This window comes from Takifugu flavidus, chromosome 19, assembly GCF_003711565.1.
Source record: "Takifugu flavidus isolate HTHZ2018 chromosome 19, ASM371156v2, whole genome shotgun sequence".
Lineage (NCBI taxonomy): Eukaryota > Metazoa > Chordata > Actinopteri > Tetraodontiformes > Tetraodontidae > Takifugu > Takifugu flavidus.
This window is the reverse complement of record NC_079538.1, coordinates 12,036,918-12,064,333: the sequence shown is the minus strand read 5'-3', so window position 1 is coordinate 12,064,333 and position 27,416 is coordinate 12,036,918. Positions and strand designations below refer to the sequence as shown.

The window sequence follows — 27,416 nt, the reverse complement described above, 5'->3', positions numbered from 1 at the left end:
TCCTCTCCCTCTCCTCTCCTTTCCTCTCCTCTCCTCCTCCTCTCCTCTCTCCCCTCCTCCTCTCCTCTCCTCTCCCTCTCCTCTCCTCCTCCTCTCCTCTCCTCCTCTCTCCTCTCCTCCCTCCTCTCCTTTCCTCTCCTCCTCTCCTCTCCTCTCCCTCTCCTCTCCCCTCTCCTCTCCTCTCCTCCTCTCCTCTCTCCCCTCTCCTCTCCTCTCCTCTCCTCTCTCCTCTCCTCTCCTCTCCCCTCCTCTCCTTTCCTCTCCTTTCCCCTCCTCTCCTCTCCTCTCCTCTCCTCTCCCTCTCCTCTCTCTCCTCTCCTCTCCTCTCCTCTCCTCTCCTCCTCCTCTCCTCTCCTCTCCTCTCCTCTCAGGCCCTGGGATTCTGGAAAGTGCCTTGAAACAATTTTGATCGTAACAGACGCTAAATAAATAAAGATTGATAAAGATTGATTGATAATATGTGCTCCCAATCCTCCGGGGTTTCTGTCTCCGGTTATTGGGAAGGCTACAGCTCAACCCTGCCAGTCATTTCAGGTGAATTACGGCGTTATTCTCCTCAAACTGCTGGCTTAAAATGCTAATCGTGTATGCTAATTGTTGGCTTAGCGAGCCTGTTGATTAAAAGCCAGCGTAATGTACAGCTAATCTCATGTGCGCGGCGCTGGGAACCAGGCTCAGAGCATCGCTCGTCCTCACAATTTTCCCTCTAATTACGTCTCCAGAGGGAGGCTCCACTCCCACTCCCGATAAGTTCCTCGGCACCGTGTCGCTGGGAACGACGTGCACGCGGAATGCAGGCGACGCTCTTCATCAGGGCGCTCGGCTGCTGCGTATTTTTAGCCAGATGCAGAGATTGGAAATGACTGACGCTGGGCTGCGGCTGGTAATGGAACTTAATCCCATCACGAGGCGGCCTTTTATCTTATTCCCTGGTATCTATAATAATCAGTCACTTCCTGCCTCACACTCACATCCCATAAGCAGCCGCAGCCACTAGCTCGTGAAATTTAAGAGCAGTTTCCAAAACTCTGCTTTCAGGGCTCGCAAACAAGCGGCTGCAGTGGAATTTACCACATCTCCCCTCCGTGCTGAAATATTTATAACCTATTAATTATCAGAAAAGAGGAGGAAAGTAGGGGAGCGGCGGCAGATCTGAGAGACTACAGAGACGTGGCGGAGAAACAAGGCTTGGCGTGGGCTTCCTGCCATCCTCGGGATTGTTCTGCCCTTTCAAAGCCCGCGGTCTCATTTCTGTCTGATCACATGGAGGAATAAACCCACTCCGGCTTCTTATTAACGGACCCGGAGCCAAACGCCGCCTGAACCGGCGAAGACGCCTTCAGAAAGGAGGCCAGCTTGCAGGAGGGGCCTTTAATCACAACATCCACAGCTTCAGGTGCGATCACCAACTGAGACCGATCAGAGGTTCTGAGAGCAGCCCCACCTGGAAACCTGACGCAGCTGTTGGGTCTCCTGTCCTCCAGAATCAGTCTTCAAGTGGACGTTCAGAGGGGTGAAGAGTGACTTCAGATGGAGATCGTCTACAGAGGTCCGAAAAGGAGGACATTTTTCAAGTATTTTGAGGTTCAGGTTTGACTTAGCAGCAGCAGCTAGCAGCACTAGCTAGCAGCAGTAGCTAGCAGCAGCAGCTAGCAGCAGCAGCTAGCAGCACTAGCTAGCAGCAGTAGCTAGCAGCAGCAGCTAGCAGCAGCTAGCAGCAGCAGCTAGCAGCACTAGCTAGCAGCAGTAGCAGTCCTGTTTAACTGACCGTTGGGCGTTCAGCCTGGAAACCAAAGATCTCGCCGGATGCTCAGCGTGCAGCTTTGACCGTCCGAGCCGTTTGGAAGAGCTGCAGTTTGGGAGCTTTGCAAACATTGAGGAGAGGAATCGCCCAGGAACGAGATGACAGGAGCAGTCAGACGTGCGGGGTGGCGGCGGAGGTGAGCAAATTGGGAAAGTTTGATGGCAACTTTCCCCGGATGCAAGTCTGCAGTGACATGAGAGTGGGCTGAAGGTTCTGTGGGGAACCGTGAGCTGAAACCATCCATTTGTCCTCCAAATGAGCCGAGCAAGAACGTGCTCCTGCTCCGGCCGTCAGAACATCCGTGCCAGGTAAGTTCCAGCTTCCTTTATTCAGCGCCTTACGGCCCAATATGCAAATGTTGTCCGCTTCCTACATAAAACACGTCCAGAGCCTGATTGTCTCTCTGCTCCCGGCCTGTTTAATTCATCTCAGCCTGCTCCTGATTTATATTCCTGCCGCTCCAGGAGTTCCTGGCCTGAGTCCTGCTCCTTCCTTTCCCCCTGACGTCGGTGTTTGGAGAGGAAAACCTGCAGCTGCTGCACGTCTGCTCCCGTCTCACTGACCTCGAGTGTGTGTTTCACACTCCTGCAGGAGAATCACACAGGTTCAGCGCCGCGTTTCATTCTGTCCCACTTCAACGGTAAAAATGGATCATTTACAGCTGTGAAACCAGCACCTCGACCTTCACGCAGCCTGTATTTTTAATCCACCTTCAACCCTCTGTGATTGTGGATTTGACCAATTCCGTCACATTTAACCCAATTTGTTGTTTAGCATTAGCGTGCTAATTGTTAGCGCCCTCCGTATAGCTACAGATTGCATCGTCGCCGCCTTTATTTTCACCAGTACAACTATCGACGCGCAGCAGACCGCCGCTCATCAAAGGTTGCCGGCGTTTGGGAGCCGCTGCTCTTAATCTCCCGCTTTGCTTCGTCCCCGCAAAGCTGCAAATGTGTGGAACAAAACACTCCGACTTCTCCTCGGGATATTACAGCATGTAGAGCTAATCAGGTTGGAAATGATGGCAGAGGCAAACCCACACAAGGACGTGCTCGTTTGAACTGCCTCTTATCTCTGCTCCTCATTCAACATGGTCCAGAAACACACACACACACACACACACACACACACCACACACACACACACACACACACACACACACACACACACACACACACACCACACACACACACACACACCTTTCCCCAACTTGCACATCAGAATTTTAAATGTGCTAAGAGTATCAGAAATGCATTATGTGTAAACACATCTTATCAGGAAAGGGGCTTCGCTCCGGCTGCGCGCTGATAAGTGGAGCCTGGTGCGCGAACACGGGATTCCCCAGATTGTTTAGTTCTTTTAAGCTAACGAGCATCACAAGCTGGTCCCCGCTGACCACGCTGCAGCAGTTGATGCAGATTAGAAAAGGCAACGCGGCCCATCGTGAAGGTCGTGTTACACCGAGAGCACATCAAACGTCGGAACTGGCGCAGAATTAGCTGGGCAACAAGCTCTTACTTCCTCCCGGCCCGGCACGCTGCTATTATAACACGCCTGGTCCATCAATTAGCATCTCTTTTTCTTTTGACCATCACACAAATTAGAGATGTGACGCTAATGCGAAGCTTGGACCTCTCAGCCGTTAGCACGACTAAAGCCCTGCCAGCGCGCGAGCTAAGCTAGCACAGTCGCGCCAAGCCTAAGATGGACGACTGGGCTAATTAATGCAAGGCGATGTTTTCTGATGGTGTCCAGGCTGACTGGGACCTGAATCACGGTCGCTGGCGGCTTTAGCGAGGCTAATTCCTCTGGTTTTCTGCGGTTTACACAGATTGGATCTCATCAGTTCATTGACCTCGAGTGAATCTGAGGCGTGCGAAACAACCCTCGACGCTCCTGTGAAATCTGCTTTAATGTGCCTTTTAAATGCAGCAGGAGCCAAATGGCGACGAGCTCCGTTACTGTTGCAGATTGGATCCAGGGTCTGGGTCCGACGGGGGTTTGTTTGACAGGTTTTGCTAAAAAAATCAAATAAAATTTAAATGGACTGAGTATTTAAAATGCAGTCGTCAGTGGGCGCGGGCGAGGTCTGACTCACGTCCAGAATTTCTCAGCCAGAAAACAAAGAGCGGACGCGTTCCAGCCCGTCTCAAAGCTCCCGAAACCTTGTTAAATATAACATCAGGGAAAGCTGAGCAGATCATGCCTGGAGGCCAACCGGAATTTAGCATTAGCATCGCTACAAACGTCCACGGTCAGCCGCGACTACCGTCGTCCCTTCGGAGCGTCTGAACGCTCGGATCACCCACGGGACGACATTAAAGGAGAGCGAGTGGAGTAAAAATAGATGAAGACGTCTGCGGCTGCTGCCACCACGCCGTCGCCGGGGAATAAACACGTCTTTGATGCTGATGCACATTTATAGCTGCCTCCTCTGGGCGTCGGAGAGTGACCCGCCACGCCGCCCGGAGCGCCGTCACTTGTCAGACCAGCCGAGGGTTAGCGAGTAGAACTCGCCGTGCTGGTCGTTTCCCAGCAGCTGAGTCAGCGATCTGCCGGTTGTGGCGAAACCCCTCCGTGATGTGGCTCTGGTGTCAGAGAGGGCGGGGGGTTCTTCTGGAAGTAAACAGGAAGTAAACAGGAAGTGGCATGTTCAACCACGAACGCCGACCATCACAAACATGATTAATAACGGCCGGTGTGGTGGGACGGCGTCCAATCAGCTGCTGGTTCAGAGCAGATACGATAAAACGGCATCATTGCAATATCCAAGCTCTGGAGGCGGCAGCGGGCCGAGGACACGCCCCGCCCCTCAAACCCCGCCCAACCCCCGAGGACACGCCCCACGCCCCTCAAATCCCCACAATCTGTGGACACGCCCCGCCCCTCAAACCCCACCCGATCCCGAGGACACGCCCTGCCCCTCAAATCCCCACAAGGACACGCCCCAAAGGACACGCCCCGCCCCTCAAATCCCCGCGATGATACGCCCCCGAAGACACGCCCCATCCCTCAAATCCCCCCATATGTGGACACGCCTCGCCCCCCAAACCCTGGCCGACCCCGAGGACACGCCCCCCCTCAAATTCCCACAAGGACACGCCTTCTAGAACACGCCCCGCCCCTCAAATCCCCCCCACCCCGTGGAAAAATCAGCCTCGTTTGTTTCCCTCCAGGGCGGATCTCCATCTACCAATCATTCGTCACAGGATGGCGGCCCGTCTGCCCCTTTCATCTCGCTCCAGTTTGGCCTTGAAGTACGACCTGAATGTGATGCAACACACACACACACACACACACACACACACACCACACACACACACACCCCTCAATCATCCATGGAGACCACACACAGACACATTCTGAGCATTTTATTTCAGAAACAATATTTGTCTGCCGCGACTTCCTCGGGTCACACTCGCCAGGTAACCGTGGTAACCGCGCTCATCGACACGGGGAGATTGTTCCCGCTCACCTTACGGCGGCGCCATATCGGGGGGACGTTTAATAACGTGACACAGGAAACCATTTCCCGGCATAAAGCCTCCATTTTTGTGGAGAGCAGCCAGAGGAGAGTCTGGCCGACGTGTGACGCCCCTTAATGAGGACATGATGGGAGAGCGGCGTTGTTGTTGCCACGGCGACGGCAGAAATGTCACCGTTGACACAGTTGGGCCCAGCAGAACTGTAATTAGCCCAAACACAGCAGGACGAACGGGGCAAGGACACCAGTGGTGGAGGAGGTTAGTGGCGTGAAATAGGAGAGGAGCGGGGGCGGCGGGTCTGCCGGGGGGGGCAACGACGCCACTCTGGGGCACTTAATCACCTTTTATCTGCTCTGAAGGCGTCTGAGGGGGCTTTTATTGGGAGATGAAGCATGTTTAAAACTGGACTAATGCTTCACCCCCACTTGCTAAACAGCACTTTGACCCCTGGGGGGCATCTGGCCACTCTTAAACCGGGTTAAATGGACCCGTTGTCCGTCAGGCCGGAGGCGTCTGACCTGCAGAGGTTACATCTCTTTGCATTTCGCCCTACAGAAATGACATTTTAAGTTTCGTGGGGGGGTCTGGGGGGGGACTTGGCTCTGCCCAGGCTTCCTTCTCCTGCCGCTCTGCCTCTTTTTCAGCTCATTCCACATTCAGCCGTGGAAATTAAATCAGGGTGGTGTTTTTTACCCTCCTCCTGTGACATTATTGTACCCTGATAATGAAGGCAGCAATTAGGTGGCATGAATTAATCTGCAGGGGGGAGAACCTTCACACCCGCGAGCAGGTCGTGATGCTGGGCGGAGCGCTGCCACTGGGGGGCGCTCTGACACACACTCCTGGGGCAGCGCCGATTGATGTGCCGAGGCTCGGCCCTCTCAGTGGCCTCCGCCCTCCTGAAACGGAGCGAAGAGGGAGAAAGGTCTTCCAGCAGGGTGGGGGGGGGGCTCACCCTTCGTCCCGATGACCATCAGAACAGTGGAGGAGCAGCATCTGGATCTGCAACCCGCAGACGGCCGAAAATGGGCTCAGGCTTCCAGAACCAGGTGCCAGTTCAACAGATTTGACTTCAGTGGTGTAAAAAGAGGCCCAAATTTTTATTTTTTGTTTAGAAATTTCAGGCTGTGGATCCTTACCGGGACCAGGAGCGGCTGCCTGTAAACACAGGTGAGGATGTAAAGCAGGAGTGGATCCAAAGTGATGCAGCACCTGGGTAATAACGCCGTTTTAGAGCTGCGTTTACGGCTCAGGGAACAGATGGAAGACCTGATGTCTGATGTCAGAGCTGCAGTATAAATTCTTGGCAGGCTTTGAAAAGGACACCTGCAAACTGAAAATCACTCCTGAATTCATCGTTCCGCCGCTAAGGCGCTGCTCATTGCAGCGGCGCCTCCACCGACAGTGGTTTGACCTGTAACACCCCGCCAAAACCTTCGGACCGTTCTGGTTTTATTATACTTGCGAGGACCGCCACTCACTTTGGTCCTAGATCTGCCGTCCACACGTGAGCAGACTGGAAAACCTCAGAGACGTGGAGTCAGAATGTCACCGAGTCGCCGCTTCTTTGTTTCCGTGCAGATAAACGAGCCCCGCGCCGCCGAGATCTCCTCATTTTGTCCACATGAGACGACTTAAATGCGCTGGACTTGAAACGGCGCCGCCCTCCTTTTCACGAGTGGCTGCACACGGTCGACTTGTCCACAGGGTCCAATTTCAGGCTGCTGACCACGTCAGGCCCCACCCCCTAAATCTGAGTACGATGTCATCTTCTGCGTGTCCCTTCCATCAAACCTACGGCCGACAGGTGACCTTTGACCTATTGCACAGGAGGTCAGCGACGTTATCCTGTACGGAGGCGAGTTTCCCAGTGAATATTCAGACAGTTGTGAATAATCCAGACTGGGATGATGAAGAGTCCCGGTTTTGAGCGCCTGGCTCGTCTCAGCCGCGATTACGAAAGCGCTTCGTTATTCCATGAAATGTTTAATGTGTCTGAACACACAGCGCAATAGCAGCGTGCTATTGAAATGCTAATCTTCCCATTAAATCCAGTTGGCTCTCTGGTAAGATGCCGCGTTCCCACAGATGCTCCAGGCTTTTATCTGAGAAGAAAGAAGAAATGATGCGTGCAGATCAATATTTGAGGCTCTGATAACGTAGCTTTGCTCCGCACCACCGTATTTTTAAACTTCACCGGCGTGCCACCGCGCCGCGCCGCGCGTCCCACTCAGAGGACGGCGGCAGATCACACCGAGGAAAAACTCACTGAATAAAATTACCTGATTTACCTGACACACACACACACACACACACACACACACACACTCAGCCCGTCTTGCCCTGCACAATCTTCCATGGAAGGTAATCATTAAAATCAGTCCCACTGTTTCCACGGTGACCTCTGATCGCTGATGACAGGCGGCGCCGCCACCGTTTCATTAGCTTGTGCCGCTAATTTGCATTCAGTCCAGGCATGAAAGACCCTTTGAGCCTCTCACAGGCTGAGAACATTCGACAATATGTGCTCCATGTAAAGCTAATGTAAAGCTTCTAATCTGGGACACAGTCCGACGGCTCCCACGGCAACAACTCGCATCACTTCAGCTCATCACAACCATCAGAAGAGACAGAAGACAAACAGACTTTAAAGCTGGAGGACAGCCACATGTTGCAGATGCTGGAGAGAGATTTCACCCTTTGACATGTTGCGTCACGCATAAATTCCCATCTACGCTCCCGTTATCGTCCCATCGGTGAACAAGATTTAAATTAATTCCAACACTGCTTGGAAAAACAGCTTAAACCACCTGTGAGGTCAAACTCAGGCTTTTATTTTGAAACATTCTGGATCACACACTAATGTGTTTTACCCTGCATATGGGGACCTTTCTGGTGTTTATGAGACCCTTTGGAAGCAGAAGGTCACTTTTCCGCCTCCTGCAGGTTCCAGCTGTAACGCGACCAGGAGTTTATTTTATGAATCTATGAAGCTTCCGGTGCGGGAACACGACGCCGTCATACCTCAAACGGGCTTTTAACTTTGGCTCCGACTCCATTAAAGGTTCACAACAATCCGCCTCGCAAAAACACCTTTTAAAAAACCGCCAAACGCGACGTCTGGGCGCAACAGGAAGCGGTCCATAAAGCCGCCTTTCATGCTTCCCCACCTCTTCCCTCCTTCCCTTCCAATAAAGACGTTCTGAAGACGCGAGATGAGACGGTGACCACATATCGCGTCTCCTCCGTGGGGGACGCCGGGGGGCCGGCCTCCTCGTTAGGGCGACCACGGACGACGGCGGCGGCGGCCATTTGTTTCCTCCACTAACAAGTGTCGTCCAGACGCGTCGCCGCTCCTGCGGAGACATCGATACAGACGACGACACGCCAACACTCAGGGGACACATTCACGCGCAGTCTGATGCATCCAGAGACGATAATTCTTCCCCTAATAGTCAGCAGAGGGAGGAAGAGACAGAGGGGGGGTCAATTAAGAAAATAAAAACTGCCTGGAGACCCCGGGGGCTACGGAGGGAACCTTAAATTAATAATGTGGATTGTGCGGTCAGTTTCTGCTGGAATAATAAGCACAGCTACTTCCTGTGGTTTCAGAAGAACGTAAAGTTTCCGAACGCTTAATTTACAGACACAGATGGTGTTTTTAACGTATTTGTCTCTTATTTAGGTTCCAATTCTCCGTGTTACAGCATCGGGTCCCTGAACGCAACACAGTTGAAGCTTTGATGAGCCTGAAATGAATGGTGCGGGCTCTTCGTTCGGGGGGAACAACCGCCGTCTGCTGCTACAGACGGCTGCAGGAGTTGAGCCTGAAGCCAACTTTGAGTTCCTCCCTCCACGTTCTTCCGCCTCTCCCAGGCTTGGGCGTCCTCTCCTTTTCAACTCTCTCCAGCAGCGACGGAGACGCAGACACCACTCGGGGTCGCTCCTCTGTTGGTTTGCTGGTGGAATTTGTTGACACAAAAGGGGCCGGAGGATAAATCCCACATGTTGGAGAACGACCGCTATCATTGATTTCACAGGCTTTATTTATTCTCTGGGATCTGTTGCGACCCTGCTTTAAGACCCCAGAGATCCGTTTCCAAAAACCAACTGTTGACCTTTGCAGTTGCTCAACGCGCCGCCGTCAAATCCCATATTGGAGCTGCGGCTCCCCGCTGGGAGCGCGTATATACCCTGTACATATGGACCGCAGCTCCATCTGTAAAACAGAGTCAGATTATTGGGATGGACGTGAGCGTGACAGAGATGGAAGATGGCTGGAAGCAGCCGGGAAGAGGCCGGTTTCTTATTCTCTCCCATTGTTTGCCTGCAGACACGCACGGACACCTTAAACAATTACACACACATGCGCGCACGCACCCTACATTTCCTCCCGGGTGTTTGAACAGGGAGCATTAGCCTTGGCAAACAGAAGTGTGCATTCATCAGGCCGGCGTCTTGTTTCATTTCCCTGTCAGATGCTGAGCCTCGGCACAGGTCAGGAACAGCAAAACCATTCCACCCATTTAATCCCTCCATCCACACCTCCACCTCCACCTCCCCTCAATCTACTGCGCAGTTGGAAGGACCTTGAAATTCTAATGAGCCACAAGGCAAGTTGCTATGGGAATGAACAGCGTTCAGTTGGTGGAGTGGATGGAATCAGGATGAGGAGCAGAAAGGAGGCGGAGCCTGTCGCTGCTGCCCCCCCCCACGTCATGGTTTCCTCCTCCGATGCAAACGCTCCACAGGTTGGACGCGGAGCGTTTGCTCAGCGATCAGGACGGGATTTGTGAAAGGTAGGCACACGGGGGCACCCCCGGGACGCCTCCCTCCTCCGCTCGTGCACGCTCCCGTTTATTCCCAGGGAAGCCGTGCGATGGGAGTGAATCCGTGTTTTCTCCCATCAGCGGCTCCGATTTGACGAATTCTTCTCCCCTGCTGTCCCGGGGTCACGGCAGCAGCTGCTCTCGCGCCGCTTTCTGCCCGTAAGTGCATGTTTGCCGAGGACTCAGCGTTTCCAGATGGGAGAGCGACTGACGTGCACGTGTGCACAACACCTCCTCCAGTCGGGAGTCATTGCCGACATCTCTGCCTCCGACGGAAACACTTAGATTTCCTTTTAAAATGGGAGGTTATTTAATTCACCTCTGCCGTAGGTGCAGAGCGCTGGCGGCGTGGTGCCATTAGGAGCCACACGGCGCGACGCTTCCCCGTAGAGCCGAGGAACAAACACCGATTGGGTCGCCGGGGTTTGTTGGCAGCCGATGTGTTCTTTTGGACGCAGTCAGTCCATAAACTCTTCATATGGAGGTTTAACGAGGGGAACAGGATTTCAGAGGCCGATTCCTGCCAGAGGAACCGTGTTCCTGATGTCAGCTGCGTTAGGAAGCGTCGCCATGATCCGATCCGTCTGACCTCAGCGCAATTTTATGTGCTCTGAACACTGGACCGGCGCTGTAATGGGAAACAAAGCCTCCTGCTCGGGTTGCTGCCGCAGCGTCTCCACGTGCACTGTTGGCCGTGGCTGCAGTTTATCTGCAGAGCTAACGACAGCAGCAATCAGGGCCGCCACCCCTACGGACCTGGGAGTTCAGCTGTGCGCGCGCACACACACACAGACGCACACACACACACACACACACTCACACTCACACACACACACACGTCTGAAAATCATGTGACTTTTGCTGTTTTCTCAGAGGTGATTCATTAGGGTGAGATTTAATCATGGAAAGAAATGTGACCAGACTGCATCAGCTGATCTTTGCCTCAGGCTCAGGCACACACACACACACACACACACACACACACACACACACACACACACACACACACACACGCTACAGTTCTGCAGTAGAAGCCCCGCTGCGTGATGCATTGTTCCTGGATGCCTGCCCTGCCTCGTCCATACCTCAACCAGCTGAGTCAAATTACAGGAAATGCATCATTTCCAACGTCAATGTGAAAGCGATCGCTGCTGGTGTCGTTTCTAAAATTAACAGGCAGTCGGCGACCTGTTGGACTAAATGAGGATTGGTGTTTTTGCTCTAGTTTGTTTGCTGCCTACTGCGTTAATCACCAGATCAAACTGGAGAACTACACGCCGTTTTACTGGGATCCGCCAGGAGGAGGCGACGTAGAGGTGGCGGTGATGTCATCCGTTGGGATCGGTCGGTTCCTTTGTGGTGCTTTCCCATTCCGTTTCCTTCTTCAGGGACCAGTTTGAGGGAAGTGTTGTGTATTTGTCATGAGCAGCTGTGATGTTGTGGTTCTGTCTGGATCCTAAAAAAGCCTCATTCTGATGTTTCATCATAAAGCAGCTCCGTGTAGGTTAACCTCCAGAGTCCTCACACCCTCCTGCTGCGGAACGCCGGCCAAATGTGAGAGCACAGCTTTGGTTTGCCAGTGGAAAAAGCAGCATCATCCAGTTTGCCCTAACAGGAAGTTGAGAGTGATGCAGCCGAGCTTCTGGGATGTGGGACCAGATGGAGAGCTGGAGGCCAAAACCATCACGGAACGCTAAAGGAGGGAGCATCTCTGAGCTCCAGAGCGTGGCGTTGCTTCATAAGGAACATTTTAGAAACTAAACCTTTACATCACTGATGGAAATGCTTGGTGGATATTTGTGGAAAAGTTTCCCTGCGAGCAGTTCGGAGCCTCCAGAGCCGCCTAAATCAAACAGGACTCCTCTTTGCCAAATAGCTCACAGACGCGTCCTGAGCCCCATCATGACGAGGAGCGGCGTGGCTCTGATGGGCACCAGCACGGGCGCTGGTAACAGGAGCCGACGGTCGGCGGTCCAGGGCCGGCGCAGGCATGTTGGGACATGAAGGTCGCGCTCCTGACAGCTTCTGCGGCGTGATTTATGACCCGGGAGGTGAACTAAAGTTCTTCTGTCCACCTCAAACTGGGCTGAGTAATGAAGCAGATGCATTATTTATTATTAAAGCAGCAAAATCTTTTTAGGGGGGGCGAGAGTTGCTAAAGAAAGCCTGACAGCAGGATTTCTTCCTCTTCCTTTTCTCCTGTCGGCCTCGTCGACCTTCTGCCGGTTCCAGGCCTGATAGCAGTTGGATTAAAGGCTGCTGCGGAGCAGTCGGTAATGGAAGGAGATGGGGCGGCAGGTTTTTGTGCTCCGATTCAGGGAGCGGAGAGGCTGCCGCTTATCTGGATCAGCGGTGGGCAGGCGCGCTAGCTGTGCGAGCCGTTTGAGGAGATTAGATCTTAATTGTGCGACATTAGAGAGCGATGGCGAGCACAGAGACGCCACTGCGCCCCAAAATAATCCAGCAGGTGCCGAAACCCAGATCTAAGAGGAAATGAATCCAAAGGGGGATTGCGTCATCCCCTGAAAGACCCTTTCCTGTAACGTCACAGACGTTAGCCTAGCCTGGACGGAGCCTTTGCACGTCTGTGTGCACGAGTGTTTTTCACGGGAGTTGGATGTTTACAGGAATATTGCTGGGGGGGATGAAAAACACTTGCATGTCAACGTTAATCTGTCGACGTCGGAGCGTTAAAGCAATGATTCTAATTTGGTGCCGCGCAGATCTCCAACTCTAGGTTGGTTCTCTGAAAATCATTGCAAATGTTGCATCACTAAAGGTTTTTTAGCTGAAATTTAAAAAAAAAAAAAAAAAAAAAGGTTCTCTTGTTGCAATAACATGAGTCAGAACTGGGGAAAGAGGGGCGCCCCCTGGTGGATGAGGCAGGAAGCAAGACATTTGTGACTGGAATGGACCGTTTTTTGCACAAAAACTGATGTTTTGAGGTAGGTGATTGGAAAAACTCTCCGCTCTGACTTGAGATTTCCATGTGAGGGCAGGTTTTCCTGAATATTGGAGCAGGACTGGCTTCTGAAGCGCGATCTTATACATATACAATGACCCAGTTCCTCCTCAAAGTCCCACTTTGAGCAAGCTTCCACCCACCCACCCTTAAAGTGAACCAGCCTGTTTGGCTGCTCATCGTTCCGCATTCGAATGGAGCAGAAACACGTTTCTGATGGCTTCCACAGGCGGAGTGAGATGGACTCGCGATGGATCATTTGGAGCTCAGCGCAGCCAAGAAAAGCAGCTTCTGAGAACTTGCCAAACGTCCCCGATTCTGCAGGGATCGTCTACAGGGGTGTAGAAAACAGAAATGTAACTCAGAAGTGACTGAAAACCAGCCATCGGGGGGCCGGGGAGCTCAGAATCTGCCCTTTTTATCATCAGCTTCATGAAGAGCCCGTTTCCTTGTTCTTAGACATCAACTTCTGGTGCCTCAGAAATGTGAGACGGACCACAAGACAACAAAGATGTTCAGGACTGACGTGACAAAGAGGAGCAGCAGAGATCATCTCCTCCCCAGTGAACCAGGCTGGAGGCTTCCTAAAGACATGTGGTCTGACTCTAACTGGACCGACCCGTTAGAGCAGGTGAGGCACCTCAAACACACCTGATCCTGAAGGTAATTGTTACCTAAAGACCCCAAACTAGTGAAAAAGGGTAGAAAATGTGGATGAAGACCACAAAAATGAGCAGACCATTAAAAAAAAAAGTTTAATTTTAGAAATGATTGATTAAATCAGGTGTGACGCCTTTAATTGCTGGCCACGCCCCTTCGGGTTTCAGGCGCAGGCAATTTGACGAAGCTGCTATAAAAGAGCTGCCAGCTCCAGGCGCGTCTCCCCCAGGCCTGCAGCAAACTTTAAAAAGGCCCTTTTACACATAAACATGTCTGAATTAACTGCAATATGTCACTTTTACTGGGAGGTGCTGTAAATGCCTTCAACAGGGGGCCGCGGGGGCCGTGGCCCCTCGCATTACTGTTTATCTGTGTTGTTCTTCGGCGTGTGAAGTGTCTCTCCTCTGGACCCACAAGCTGTTGCCCGTGACACGCGTGTCATCAATCACAGCGGCGCGCGGCCCTCCCCTCGCATCAATAACGCCGTGTTTATTTAAACGCTCGCCGCTCTGACAGCTGCAATAAGAAGGCAGAGAGAACCCGCGCCGGCGTCCGCCAGACGCCCCGACAGAGGGCTGAAACGGCCGAGGCCTGAGTCGGGCTGCTGGCGGACGCCATAGTCACGCGCCTGTCAATCACCACATTGGGAACAGGAAGTCGAACCTGATGAAAATCCCACCCGATGGCGCCGAGCCCCTCAGCCAGAACTAGCGTGCGGGAGGCTGCTAGCGACCGTCGGGCACAACGTTTTCATGTTTACCCTGCCGGTGGTCCAGCGCGGCGCCGATCAGCGCGCAAACAAACAGGAAGTACCTCCGGCGGGCTCCGCACTTCCGCACACTCCGCAGAATCCCGCCGACGCTCCATCCGGGAAGATGACGGTGATTACGGTGTGTTTTCGCTCTGACTGACGTGGACGATGAGCCGGCGACGCGTGAGACTTGGCTAATCCACTCCGACAGCTGCGCTCCGACAACGAGAATTAGTCTTCGCCCGTGCAAACAGGATGAATATGCAAATACGGCGGCTAATTGATGGATGGAAGAGGGGGAGCGAAGGAAGGCCCGTCAGCGGGTGGGGGCGTCGGCCTGATCTTCAGCAACCGAAACGGAACGCTAACGCTGCGACCGGGTCAGAACAGATGGCGAAGCTGCTGACTCGGCAGGTTTCTGACACTTTGAAGGGATCTGAGCTTCATTTAAAGGTTGCCATGAATACATTGACATTTTTAGCGCTAATGTACTCGGTCAATACCGTGACTTTGGGTAAACTTCCAAGGCTTTAGCTTCCATTAGCAGCACTGCTAATGGTGCCCGTGTCCACACATTTAAATTGGTGCCATAGCCGCCGTTTAAGTCCCATAAAGTTATTTTTTGTTTCCGCCTTCGTCGCTCTGACCGGAAAATGAGGCAAATGCTCTTTTTTGACACTGGAGCAGAAGCCGGTGCAGCGTCGGCCATGGTCACAAGATCCCAACTTTTCTGTTTTGCTTTAAAAAATAAAAAGCACGTCATGACCCAAAACATGGTTTAGTGAGGCCCCAGATCTGAGGCTCTCCAGGAACCATCCAGAGTCTGAAACACAGAGCCGGAGAGCTAGCAGGAGTGGCGCGAGCAGCCCGTTTCTGTTGCACATCTGCTGACAATTACGTGTTTCTGTTCACGCAGCTGCACGGGGAACATGCTGAAGGGATCAGGCAGCAAAGGCCTGTTGGTAGACGTGACAGAAATGAGCTGTAAGAACGCTCTCAGCGTAGCTGATGACTGTTCCTGGTGTTCCTGATCGTGATAGAAATGAAATTTCCGCATGATTTTCCTGTCAGTAGCTCGCTGGCTAATGTAGCGCAGTGTCGACCTTTATAGTCTCACTTTGTGAGGTTCAAGAAAGCACTCTGGACACAGATTACAGCCTTACCTCTGTCATCTCAGGCATCTCAGGCAGAAATGCTTGACGGAACAGGCAGAGGTTGCCAGGGCAACGAGCGTTGCTCTGTCTGAAACGGGACTGTTAGCTGGACGATTCATGTTATTTCCCCGCGCTGGTAATGGTGAAAAAGTACCGGGCTTTGAGCTTTTAGGACCACAGAAAGTTCTGTGGGTGACGACGCTGCTGTAAATGTTAAGGATGAGAGTTAAAACCGGGAAGAGCGCTGGCAGGAAAAGAGCGGGACGAAGCTCATCCTTCTGCAGCAGCCATCCCAACGGGAGCATGTGACGCTCATACGGAAGCGTTCCCTGCGGCGTTGCCGTGACGCCACCAGCCGCTCCACCGTGTGGGAACTCTCAGACCGGATTCGGACTTCGGGGCTTCGACTTGGATTTCTGCTTTATTTGATTTTTTTCCCTCCCCCCCCCCCCCGAGCAACTAAGCTGCTGATCAGGACTGATTAGTGTTTCGGCGTCAATAAATCTGCTCCCAACTCCAGAGTGGAGTAAAAGAAAGAGGCGTGAGTCTGAAATGGCAGAAAATTGAGATAATCGAGTCAAAGTGGCTCCAAATTGTGCTTAAGCGCTGCTGAAGAGCTGCTGCCAACGCCGGAGTATTACCTCATAATCTGGGGCGACCGCAGCTCCCGCCTGCTCTTTAATCAGATAAATACCGTGGAAGCGTCGCCACGGTGATGGTTTCACCAGGGCCGGGGTCGACCCTCAGACCCACGTTTAATGAAGACCTCCGAGGAGTCTTATGACTGGTGATTCATTCCCAGTCATCCAGCCCTCACGGAACTCATTTCTTGGGTAAACTTCTCAGGGCCTAACATCCCCCCCACACACAACCCCCCCCCCCCCACACACACACACACGACCCCCCCACACACACACACACACGACCCCCCCCCACACACACACACACACACAGCCCCCCCCCACACACACACACACACAGCCCCCCCCCTTCCTCAGACGGTCACCTGATCAGAGCAAATCGAGCCTTTTCCAGCACCGTCACGTTTCCTGGGTTTCCCGTTTCAAGTGAACCAAACTGGTTGTCATTACCGCGTCTCCCTCCACCACGTGCACACATAGAAACTCACGTGCACGTTTATCATTATTCTGCTTTGAGCCTCCACCCAGAGAAGCACTCGGACCACTCAGAGTTGCATTCTGGGATGTTATCCTGGCAGCCGCTGTGGACACGGCGGGGGGGAAGAACATTGATAGGCCAAGCTCCTTTGACCCCCCCCCCCCCCCCCGGGGAACGTCGGGGTCCAGAACTACATCCAGTCTGGCTCCATCGGACATCGACGGGCTGCGATTATTCCTGAACTGAAACCCCCTCCGGATTATTTCACCGTCCCTCCCATCGACCTGGGACAACAAAGCGAAGTCGGCGGCAGCAGGCTGTCGCTTCATTTGTCGCCCGATGAAACCGAAGGTCCTCGTTGGCGGCGGCGCTGCGGCTCCGGCGATCACAGGCTCCCTGCGAGGTTTGACAGGAATCAGGTAATGATTCTCCAACGCTCCATAATGGGGTGATTCACCCTGCAGGCCCGGTACAGCCCCCGGGCTGGAAATACTGGGATGGAACTCCGATTATTGGAGCGGATCCAAGTCGTCCTCTCAGGCCCAGAGCAGCACCGGGACGGAAATGCCTGAATGTTTTAGTATGTACATATTTTAGCATGCTAACCTGTCCGCCGGAGCGCCGGCACGTCCGCCACGCTTTGTCGACATAAATAAACCATTAATATTCAGCGCCAACGCCGCCTGCTTTGCTCGACGGCGTGTAGCGTTCACGCCTCTGGAGGTGGCGGAACTCTCCCCGGAACTCCACCGTCTTGTTCCAGTCGGCTACGCCGCCGATGCCTCGGCAGCTGCTCCGGGGAACGCCGCGGCGGCGACCTCTGGGTCTGACGTGTGAGAAAAAGACATCCAATATGGCGTCTGCCACATGCACGGCGGGGGGGGGGGCAACATCGCCCCGCAGGAGGGAGAACCTGGTGTGGACCTGCAGCAGAGCGATCGAGAGGTGCCCCCCCCCCCTCCCGAACACGCCGCTGTTGCATGGAACAACCTGGTTTATCAGCAGCTGTCGGACTGGGACTCATTCTAAATGGGGTGTCTGCAGAAGGTCCCCCCCCCCCCCCCCACAACACGGCTGATTCCATATTTGCTGTTTCAGATCAGGGAGATTCTCTTTTTCACTGTTCTCATCACGGACGACAGGAGAAACCAACAGGAATGCGAAGGGGGGGGGGGCACAGGGGGAGGGGGGCACCGAGGGCACCGTGAGGGCACTTTAACCTGCGTCAGGAGGACAAACGAGCTTCTGGGGGACGTTTTACTGCCCTTTCACCACTTTATTGTTGCATTTGCTACTTCGGAGTCTGGAGGCACTTTCGCTGCATCTGGGCAACAAACCTGCGGATGTGGAACGCCACATATGGTCGGAATACCGCCGCTGCCGCCGCCGCCGCGGGGTGGACGCCTGCGTGTGGACGCCCTGCTGCGTCTCCTCCTGTCTGCATTCATCCGCCTGAGAGCTGATGTGCAGGGGGCCGACAGGGGGCCAGGGAGGCCCCCCCCGCCTGCACAGCAACGGGACTAAAGTAGCAGCATCACACGTACGTGAGAGCGTGTTATCGTGTGTTTGAGGGGGAGGGGAGGGGGCGGTGCCAGCGTCCGACTGGTACCAGGCACAGCCCCCACCCAGTAAACCCAGTAAACCCAGTAAACGTTGGTCCAAACCACAAATTTCAACCCGTGAGCTTCTGAGCTGCTGAACTGTTTCTGCAGATGTGCAAGAAATCAGACTTTATTAGCGCCACATGCTCCAAATTAGCCGCTATGATTGCGTTTTAAGTAGCAACCGTCTGCAGAAGCTCAGCACGGAGGTCTGGACCCAATGAAAACATCCAGGCCTCCGTCACGCGTTCTCACCCAAACGTGCACAGAAACGTGCTCCAGATTCACACTTTGCTGTTTGAAAAACACTCGAGGTGAAGCTGTTGACACGCGTGTCCGTCCGTCTGTGGCGGCGTCACGGCCTCGTCTCCATGTCCTCCGTGTCCTCCGTGTCCTCCGTGTCCCCCACTGCTGCCTGTCCTGCTGGATTGTCCTGTCCTCCAGGAGTCCAACTGTCATCCCAATTGTCTTCAGCATTATTAGCCCACATGCTACTGTGCTAATGCTAATGGTTTCGAACAGAGAACCTCCCACAGGACGTCTCTGCACTTGTCGGCCTCCCCACGAAGGACACGGTTGGTCGACGGGAACATTTAAATCGCTAAAAAAAATAATCAAATGTGCTCCACCGGCGTCTTTCCCACACACGTCCGGAGGCTTTAGTTCCGTGTTCCCTGCTTTAGCTCGGGTCAAACGCGACCCCTGAGCTAGCTCAGCCTCCTTGATGGATCGGGGAACAAGGCGCCAAGGCGGGTGGAGCTCCGCCCCCAAACAAGTGAGGAAGCTACTGCAGAAGCAAGGCTGATGTGAGGGCGATGCGAGGAAGGTGTCGGCCCGTCGATGGTGAGGTCATGGACGGGGCGGCGGGCCGATCCATCTCAGCGGAGGCCGGGGTGTTATTGCTGCCCAGACAATAACGGAGCCCTCCTGGAGTGAAAGGTGTTCTGGGTCAAAGACGCAGCACAAGGTAGCTGATGTAGCTCTGTTCCTACGTGGCACCGCAGCTAGCCGAGCTCGTCGGTAGCGTTAGCGTGCTAGCAGCAACGCCGATGAGAGAAAACCGCTGCAGCCGGTCGACGTCCCGTCTCAATCCGCTGTGGTCGAGATGAAGAGCCATCGGTGCCGGATCACGAGGCGGCTCCCTCATTTGCGCTGACGCCGTCTCGTCACGCTCCGACGCTTCATATGTTAAAATCGAACGCCAAACGCGGTATTTATAGAAACGGCGGCCTTTGAAAAGCAGCCAGTCGTCTTCCTCTGACAGCCGAGGGCCGACTGAGTTTCCGACCGTGTCGAGCATCCACTCAGGTGGGGGATTTAGTCCAGCGCGCACGTGACAGCTACGCCACACGGCCCCCTCCAGCTAGTGTGCTAATTTTAGCACACTCGCTGCGTCAGTGCAAAGTGGGCTGAAGGTGCAGAGGCAAACATCCGGACATTTTGGACAATCTACTTCACATTTTTCAGATTTCCCGCCTCTTTTTGATTTCATTAGTGTGACGGCTCAGACTCTGCTCTACTGTTTGGCTAAATGCTAATATTAGCAACATACCCTCCGCTTCTAGATTTGATGATTAAACGATCAAACCCATCCAACTTTGACCCTGGTGGTCAAGGACAACAGAAGGAACGCAGCATTTGCGACGCGGCGTGGCCTCCTCACCATCGCTGTGCTACACATGTTTTATATCGGACCTGCGGGAACGTTAGCGTGAACTCCGACGGATTTAGCGCTGCGAAAAGTGAGCCGCGATGACGTTCTCGCTGGCAGACGCTTCAGATGATCAAAGTCAAACCTGTCGCCCCCCCGCCCCCCCCCAACAAAAATAGGAAAATTCCGAGCTTCTCAACGTCGGCCCGCGAGAAGCGAAGAGTCCCGTCGGCATCATCTGCCTCGCAGACGCGGTTTGTATAATTTCAGAGATTAAAAGGAATTCCTTTCAACGCTTCCATCCTGATACGTGAACATGCAGCATGAAGAACATCTGGCTGGGCCGACAGGTTTCACAGGAGCTCCGCTAGTTTCTGGATCTCTAAACGGTGGATACGCGAGGGAGGGAGGGAGGTTTTGTTGCCCCCTGAACTCGTCCTCGCTGGTACCTGCAGCTGCAGAGAATCTGCACATCCATCAGCTCTTTCCCCCTCTTGAACAGGAACCATTAGAGCTTCATTTGAGCCGGTTCAGTCGGCATTAAATCACGCCGTGATCCTCCTGCGGTCCATTAATGCGGCTTCCCTCTGATGTCGGGCCTGTGGATGGAGGCAGAAATATGAGATGTGGATGAATCACCGGTGCGGCCGTGGCCTCTTCACGTGCAGCCGTGATGGACTCGGCTACACTCGTTATTTTCCCACCTTTTCCTGCTCATTCAGACGTCTGCTAATGGAGGGCTGCGGCTAACGTGGCTCTTCCTGGATTTTAAGGCCATTTTTGCATTTGGGACATTTTATTTATCTTTTAATCTTCTCACTCGGCCGCAGGAGAAAACTTATACGATGAATCGGATCATTTTGCCGCCACCGAGTCAACTTAAGCTTTTACCATTTTTAGGCTAATTACCTATAAAACTCCGAGCTGCGGGAAGCTTCAGCGTCCAGTAAAACACGGTGGCTCTCATGTCACAGCAGTTTCCCCACAACGTTGCCATGACAACCAGCCCTCTGAAGGGTTGTTGTTGTTGTGATGTTGTGGAACAGCCTCCTGAGAGGTCGATTTGAGGGGGGCATGACGAGCGTTAGCATGCTAATATCCGCTAAGGGAGGCAGCAACAAGCCGCCATTCCTCACTCAGCTGATGATGAGGAAGCGTCTGTGGATCCAGATCTAAAGGGGTCGTGAGGAAGAACGTCGGAGCGAGTTGAGGCTAATGATGCGACTTAAAAGTGAGGGATTTTACAGGACACGCTAAAGCCATAAACACCCCACTAACAGCCAATTCCGCAGTCTTGCTTTTACAGGACGCGTCAGCTGGCAATAAACCCCAGACCTGCCTGACACACGCCCGGGCGAGAAAGAGACGTTTTACAGTAAAAGCCACAAGCGTGTAACAGATCCTCGCCCCCCCCCCCGTCTCCCCAGGGGTGAGGCCTGGAACACCATCTCTGGAAGAGGCAACGGCGAGCACGTGCGCCGGGTCGCTATCGGGGCAGAGAACCTCTGCTTGGTGCTGCGGCCTCATCGGTCTCACATGACAGGAAGTCGTTTGCTGTATCATCACAGCGGGGACAGAAGTGGGCGGGGCCTGTCTGGACACGAAGAGGTTCACAACCAAATAAACAGAGACGGAGCGCCGCACGGCGCCTGTGCCACGGGGTCAAAGGTCAGGAAAACTGACCTCAGGCGTCTTTGGTACACGCCACAGGATGTTCTGAAAACACCGCGGTGCTAGAGCAGAATGCTCTGAGGTTGGAGGGCAAACGTTAGCCGCTGGATGCTAACCTGCATAAACACTCAGAGGCAGAGGCAGAGTTGCGCAGCCATGTGCTCGGCAGCAGCGGGATCGCGGGTTTATGACTCGGACCGGGGGACGGGACGGTTTCCGGATGTGGGAGCGTCGTTTCATCTGGGATCAGAGACGGCCCCTGAACCGCTGACCCCCCCGCCTCCGCCTGAGCCAAAGAAAAACGGGAAGGAGTCGGCAGGAAGGCAGAGGTCAGCGCGGAGGAGTTCCTGCTGACTCAGACACTTGGAAGGTCAGACCCTGAACCAGCCATTAACCTCCTACATCCTGCAGAGAGACGGCGGGGTCGCGCTGCCTGGGTTCTGGATTCTTTTTTCCCTAATCAACCACGTTTTTAGTTCTGGTTCCGAGCGTCTCGCTCGTAGAAGCTGCCAGAACGAGTGGCCTGTTGCCAAAGCGATTAGCATCCGGTCCGCTAACAGGCGCGGCGTCGGTGACGTTGATAATGGCGCCGCTCCGGCATCTGCGCCCTGAAATGATCGATGCTGTTCTGACGGTGCCACCGGGCTCAGAGGGTCCGTTTGCTGTCCTGGGTGCCAGAACTGATCAAACCGAGCCGCTACGGCGCCGGAGGGTGGAAGCGCCACATTCTGACATTCTGAGGTGATGAGGAGCTAAAGAGGTTAGCATGACAAGGCGCTTATTTCAAAATGATGATTTTTAACTGAGGAAGAAGAAGCCTTGGAACCCCCCAGCTGAGCACTGAAGGGGACGCCAGGAGTCGGAGACGTCCCGCGGCGTCTCTGAGACACCTCCGTCCTGACTCCCGTCATCACAGCTGAAGCTAAAAGCACGCGTGCACTCCACCTCGTGCGCTCCCGCCGGTGCCCACACACCGCTGCCGCGCTGCCTCTGATTTATCTCACCTCTCGGTTGGCGTCCCGAATCTGTTTAGCATTTCCAGCTTCCGAATCTGAAAATTTCTGCCTTCATCGTCTTGCGAGATATTTTATTCCTCTGTGTTTATTCTCTTCCGGAAGTACAAGATTTTCCTGTCTCACATTAGCATAAAAGCTACAATCCCAATCTGACCGCAGGTCACAGCCCGGGACATTTCCCAGCATGCATCTCTGCCCTCCATCATACGTCCTGATTTGTTTCAGATGCTACTTGTAGCTGTGCAGCTCCTCCATGCTAGTCCGTCAGCTCCCTCGTTAGCACTCGCTCAGCTCACTGGGAAATGTCATATTTCCAACTAGCAGCTTTCATGTTTCTAATCAAGGAGTTGACAAAACTGGGTGAGTCTAAATATTCTTTAAGATGTCGACATCTTGGACACACATCCGTTATTTACCAGCTTTTATCTTTCCTTTCCTTTGGAAGACTTTGATTCGCGGCATCATTTCCCGAGTCGGAGGACATCAAAGCCATCTTCCCGCTGCTTTGTTCTGCCTTCAGCAAGGAGGACGATCGTCTTCTCCCCCTTTTCAGGCTTATTTACGTGTGCGTGTTAAAGGTGAGCGCGGCCGGCGCTAATGTTCCTGGCCGCCCGCCATCCTCGGATTTTCATTTGAGAGTCCTTCATGTGCCGTTCACCCGTGAATCCTTCCAACTCTCCACTTATTACAGCCAGCAGGTCCAATCAATCCCCGGGGAGCCGCGGCGGTGCAACAAATTCCCCCGGAAAGGTCACATCTATATAAGAGACGTCTGGACGTGTCAATTGGGTTTACAGCAGGTGATTTGGAGAGAAACGGTTGGCAGGAAATGTCAAGTTTGTTCGGATTCTCCCTGAAACAGTTGCAGCACCGACGGGGCGGCCGGATCCTGGTTCTGGGCTGATTCTTCATTAGTGTGCTGGGATTCATTAGCGTCACTCGCTAATAGCCAATGCTGCCCCCGCAGGCGCAGCGGTGTAGGTGCAGCTGGGACGTGTCGGTCCTCCTGAGGGGTCGTCCAGCAGGCTCATCAGGGAAAGACGAGTTACAGCTCCGTCTCCTCCCTCTGGACCTCTAACTCCGGCTCGTTTGTGCTCACCTGCTGGATCCTTGGAGGAAATGCTTTGGAACCAATGACAGATTCATTGGCCCGCGGTGCCTTCAGGGACCTGCCGATGAGCTCGGAGTCTCCCCACCTTCCTGTCTCAGGTTCCTCTATCAGCTCTTCTGCGGTGGTCGGCTAACAGTGTGTTAGCTTCCGCGCGTTCCTGCTGGCGAGGCAGTTTTAGACGTACTCATCTCTTCCGTCTGAGTTTATAGCTGCTGAAATTTAGACATTTTCAGGAAGACGGATCTGAGGATGTCTGACGTTCCCTGAAAAACTGAATTGTTGTGATTAGACGGTAAAACGGTTTTTAAGTGAGGAACCATCAGGTTGTTCTCGGCCCACCTGATTCCTCAGCTGTCATCTCACGTTAACCTGACGTTTATTGTGGAAAACTGGTGTTTGTGGCCAAGCAGACGGAGAAAAACTTTGGTTCTTCTGGAACTTCAGAGTTCTACAGAGTTCCTCGGATCAGCGACAGACAGAACATCCCGCATGGACTGGGCCGGTTTCTTCTGCACCGGTTCCCCCACAGGTCCAGGATCGAGTTGGTCTGTTTGTCTACTGTTGATCACAACTCTCCTTTAATCTATTTAAGTGTGTAAAGCCTGAACATCACGCTAATCTTTAGCCTAGCTTCAGTTAGCCGCGCTAGCTTCATGTGCTGCCTTCACAAACAGTAGGAAATGTGAGTTCAGAGGGATGCAACAACAGATTAGCGATGAATTACACGTCACATCGTGCAACAAAAGATAATGAGGCTTTAGCCAAAACGCCCTAGCATTGAGGTTAGCTTTGTCTTTTGGATGTTTTGGCAGCTTTCCTGCTCACTGAATCAACAACCTGGTTCTTTAAGGTTGAGATAAAGGCTAACGTGGTGTGCTACAGCCACCGTTTCAATGTTTACAGTTAATTTAATTTAATGAACCGGTCAGAACCATGAGTGTGGATTACACAGTCGGTCCGTCCTGTTTGTACGCCTGATTAAAGGTGGTTCAGGTTTCTCCTCCCACGTTGGCGCTGTGAGCTGGGCTCCAAACCTCTGCTGGTTCCACAGAAACCAAACGGGTCCACAGACGACGGCGGTCTGTTTTCCTTAAGCTGCTGTGGAACCACCTGATCAGCACTGCTGCAATTAGCCGACAGACTGACGAGGCAGCCGCTTGATTTAGGAGATGCTGGGGAGGGAGGGGGTGTCATTTTCTATTATCTTTGTGTCTGTGATTTATGTTGCACGTGACAACGTGCACACGCACTCACTTCCTTTCTTCCTTCACACTTTCTCTCCTTTCCTTCCTGCCTGTCGGTGCCTCCAGATGCTAATATTTCATCTCCTCTCAGGCTCCACAAATATCACAGGGCTCTACAAAGACAGGAAGTCCCGGCTATATGATACGAAGATGAAAAGCGCTGCTAGCTTACACGCTGCGCTGTTGTAATAAACAATGGGATTGGAGGGCTGGAGCAGATAAGCGTGTGCGTCCTTCCTCTGAGAATTCCCGCGCGCGGCGAACAATTTCACCAGCGATTGTTCCCTGCGTGTTGTCGTGCTGCGCTAGCTAACTCTGTCAGCAACGGTGCCAAGCTGTTCACGTTTGCCCCTGGGGGGGGGGGGGGGGGGGTGGCGGCAAGCATGCTGCACTCTGTAATAAATCACGATTTCCCTTCTGTAATTAAAGGAGTAACGTACATACAGCTAAAAACAACAGAATATCTTGGGAAGGGCACGTATGCTAATATTCAACGCCGCAGAGCTACGTAGCTGCGTGGTTAAATGAGGAATAACCTATGTGGGCCTGCCATCAAAGCAGCCTAAGTACACGGTGCGCACCACTTCTGAGTGAGGAGGGGAAAGACGCCCAGCCAAATTTAGCCAAACGCTACGTTGACATGCTAAAACCTTGCAGTCGCCGCAAGACCTGCCTTGCTGCTTCTCCAAAGCCGACCCAGCAGGCCGCGCTGTTCCGGTAATTGAGTGAGTAATGGACTTATTCCGCTGAGTGGCTCTTTGGGTGTACTCAATACCGGGATGTAAATCCTCTGGCAAATGGCAGATCGGAGGAAGGAGGGGAAAAATTCTTCAGGGAAATAAATAAAAGAAAGTCCGACAATAAAAGAAAATCCACAGTCCAATTATGGCCCCGGGCCTTTTCTCTCCACCTGTTCTGTTGGGCTTTTGGGAAATGTTGCTGCAGGAGCGAGAATTCCCATTTTCCCAGACGCTCCACTCATACCTACCTCCTCTTGTTTTTCCTCCACAGAACTCCTGCCACACATTCCACCAGAGGGACACTCCGATCAGGCTAATCCTTCTCCCTCCAAATGGCCAAGATCCTGGAACAATTAGCTCGTACAATAAACCCATTATCCATGAATCCATCCGAGGTCTCGGCTGTGTCCCTTCCGGATCAGGGAACTTCCTGTCTGTCTCCGTTAGCTAACGTCGCGTTGAGCTTACCAACCTGTTACCCTTTAGCCGTGGCGACCACCCTGGTTCTTCTGGAATAATCCTTTCCCTTCAGAATCGCCGTCCTGTCAGGATCCCCTCACAATTAGCAGCACATGGCCAAAGACCCCGCAGTGAAAATAAGCTAGCTGAAGTCAAAACAAACGCGTGCAGGGAAAGGGCGCAGGAACGCTCAGCGAGTGGCCAAGCGAAATATTTTGGGGCCTCCTCGCCATGCTGGGATGGTAGCGCTGATCTCATCCGCCAAATATTGTTGTTGCCATGTGGGCGTCGGGCTCCTGCCCCTTGTTCTGGGGTGTATTCTTTGCAGCGGGGGCTATAAATGAATGTTTCTAGCCTGTTGCTAGAGGGCTGGAAGGGGGAGGGAAGGCGGGGGGGGGGGGGGGGGGGGGGGGGGGGGGGGGGTGGGCGTGGCCCCGGGCCAATTAAAATACAGATGTCGGCCTGTCGGTGTAACTCCGCTCAGCCATGATTTACATTTAGAACAGTCACCCGAGAACCGCCACTCTTCGCTCTCACAGGAAATCGAAGCCGACTCCGACCTGATGAGAAAAGTGAACCTTCCGAACTTTTACGCGCCTCCCCTCTGAAAGGAGCCGCGACTCTTCGGGCGCCGTATTAGCGCCCTCGCGGCTAATCACCCATTGACAAAGGGCACCCGTCCGTTCGGAGCTCGGCGACTAATTCCACCTCTGCCGGCATGAAAAATAACGGGGGAAACTTGCCCTTTCTTCACACTACGTCTCGGCAGGTTCCCAGCAGGATAATCCCTGTCAAAGGGGCGCGCGCCACCTGCGGCTAATGACCGAATGCTCTGATTTCCAATTTTTACTCAGAACTATTAGCGTGTGGTACCATTACCCAGACTGACACATGATCCACCCTTGATTCTTACTGTACTACCATGGAAAAACTGGGACCGGTCTTCTGTTTTGCTTCAAAGCATTTGGGAATCTTAGCGCCTTCAGACTCGGCAATTTCTCCCGCTTACAAATGTGTTCGCTAACAGCTAAGCTAACTGGCGAGGACTATAAGATTAGCTTACCCTCTTATTACTTTTGCCCATGCAACTCGTGGGATGAACCGTCATCTTTCAAATCCTGACATTTGTCTTTAACACTTGTCAAAAGTATTCCCTAAC

The 27,416-nt window shown here is 53.3% G+C and overlaps 1 long non-coding RNA gene across 1 annotated transcript; it reads left to right on the top strand.

Annotated features, from left to right (window-relative positions):
• The first annotated feature begins 11,193 nt into the window (after positions 1-11,193).
• On the top strand, positions 11,194-26,183 carry LOC130516491 (uncharacterized). The gene is made up of 2 exons (XR_008947501.1): positions 11,194-13,711; positions 26,070-26,183. It is a non-coding gene; the product is annotated as an uncharacterized LOC130516491 (long non-coding RNA).
• Positions 26,184-27,416: the final 1,233 nt, after the last annotated feature.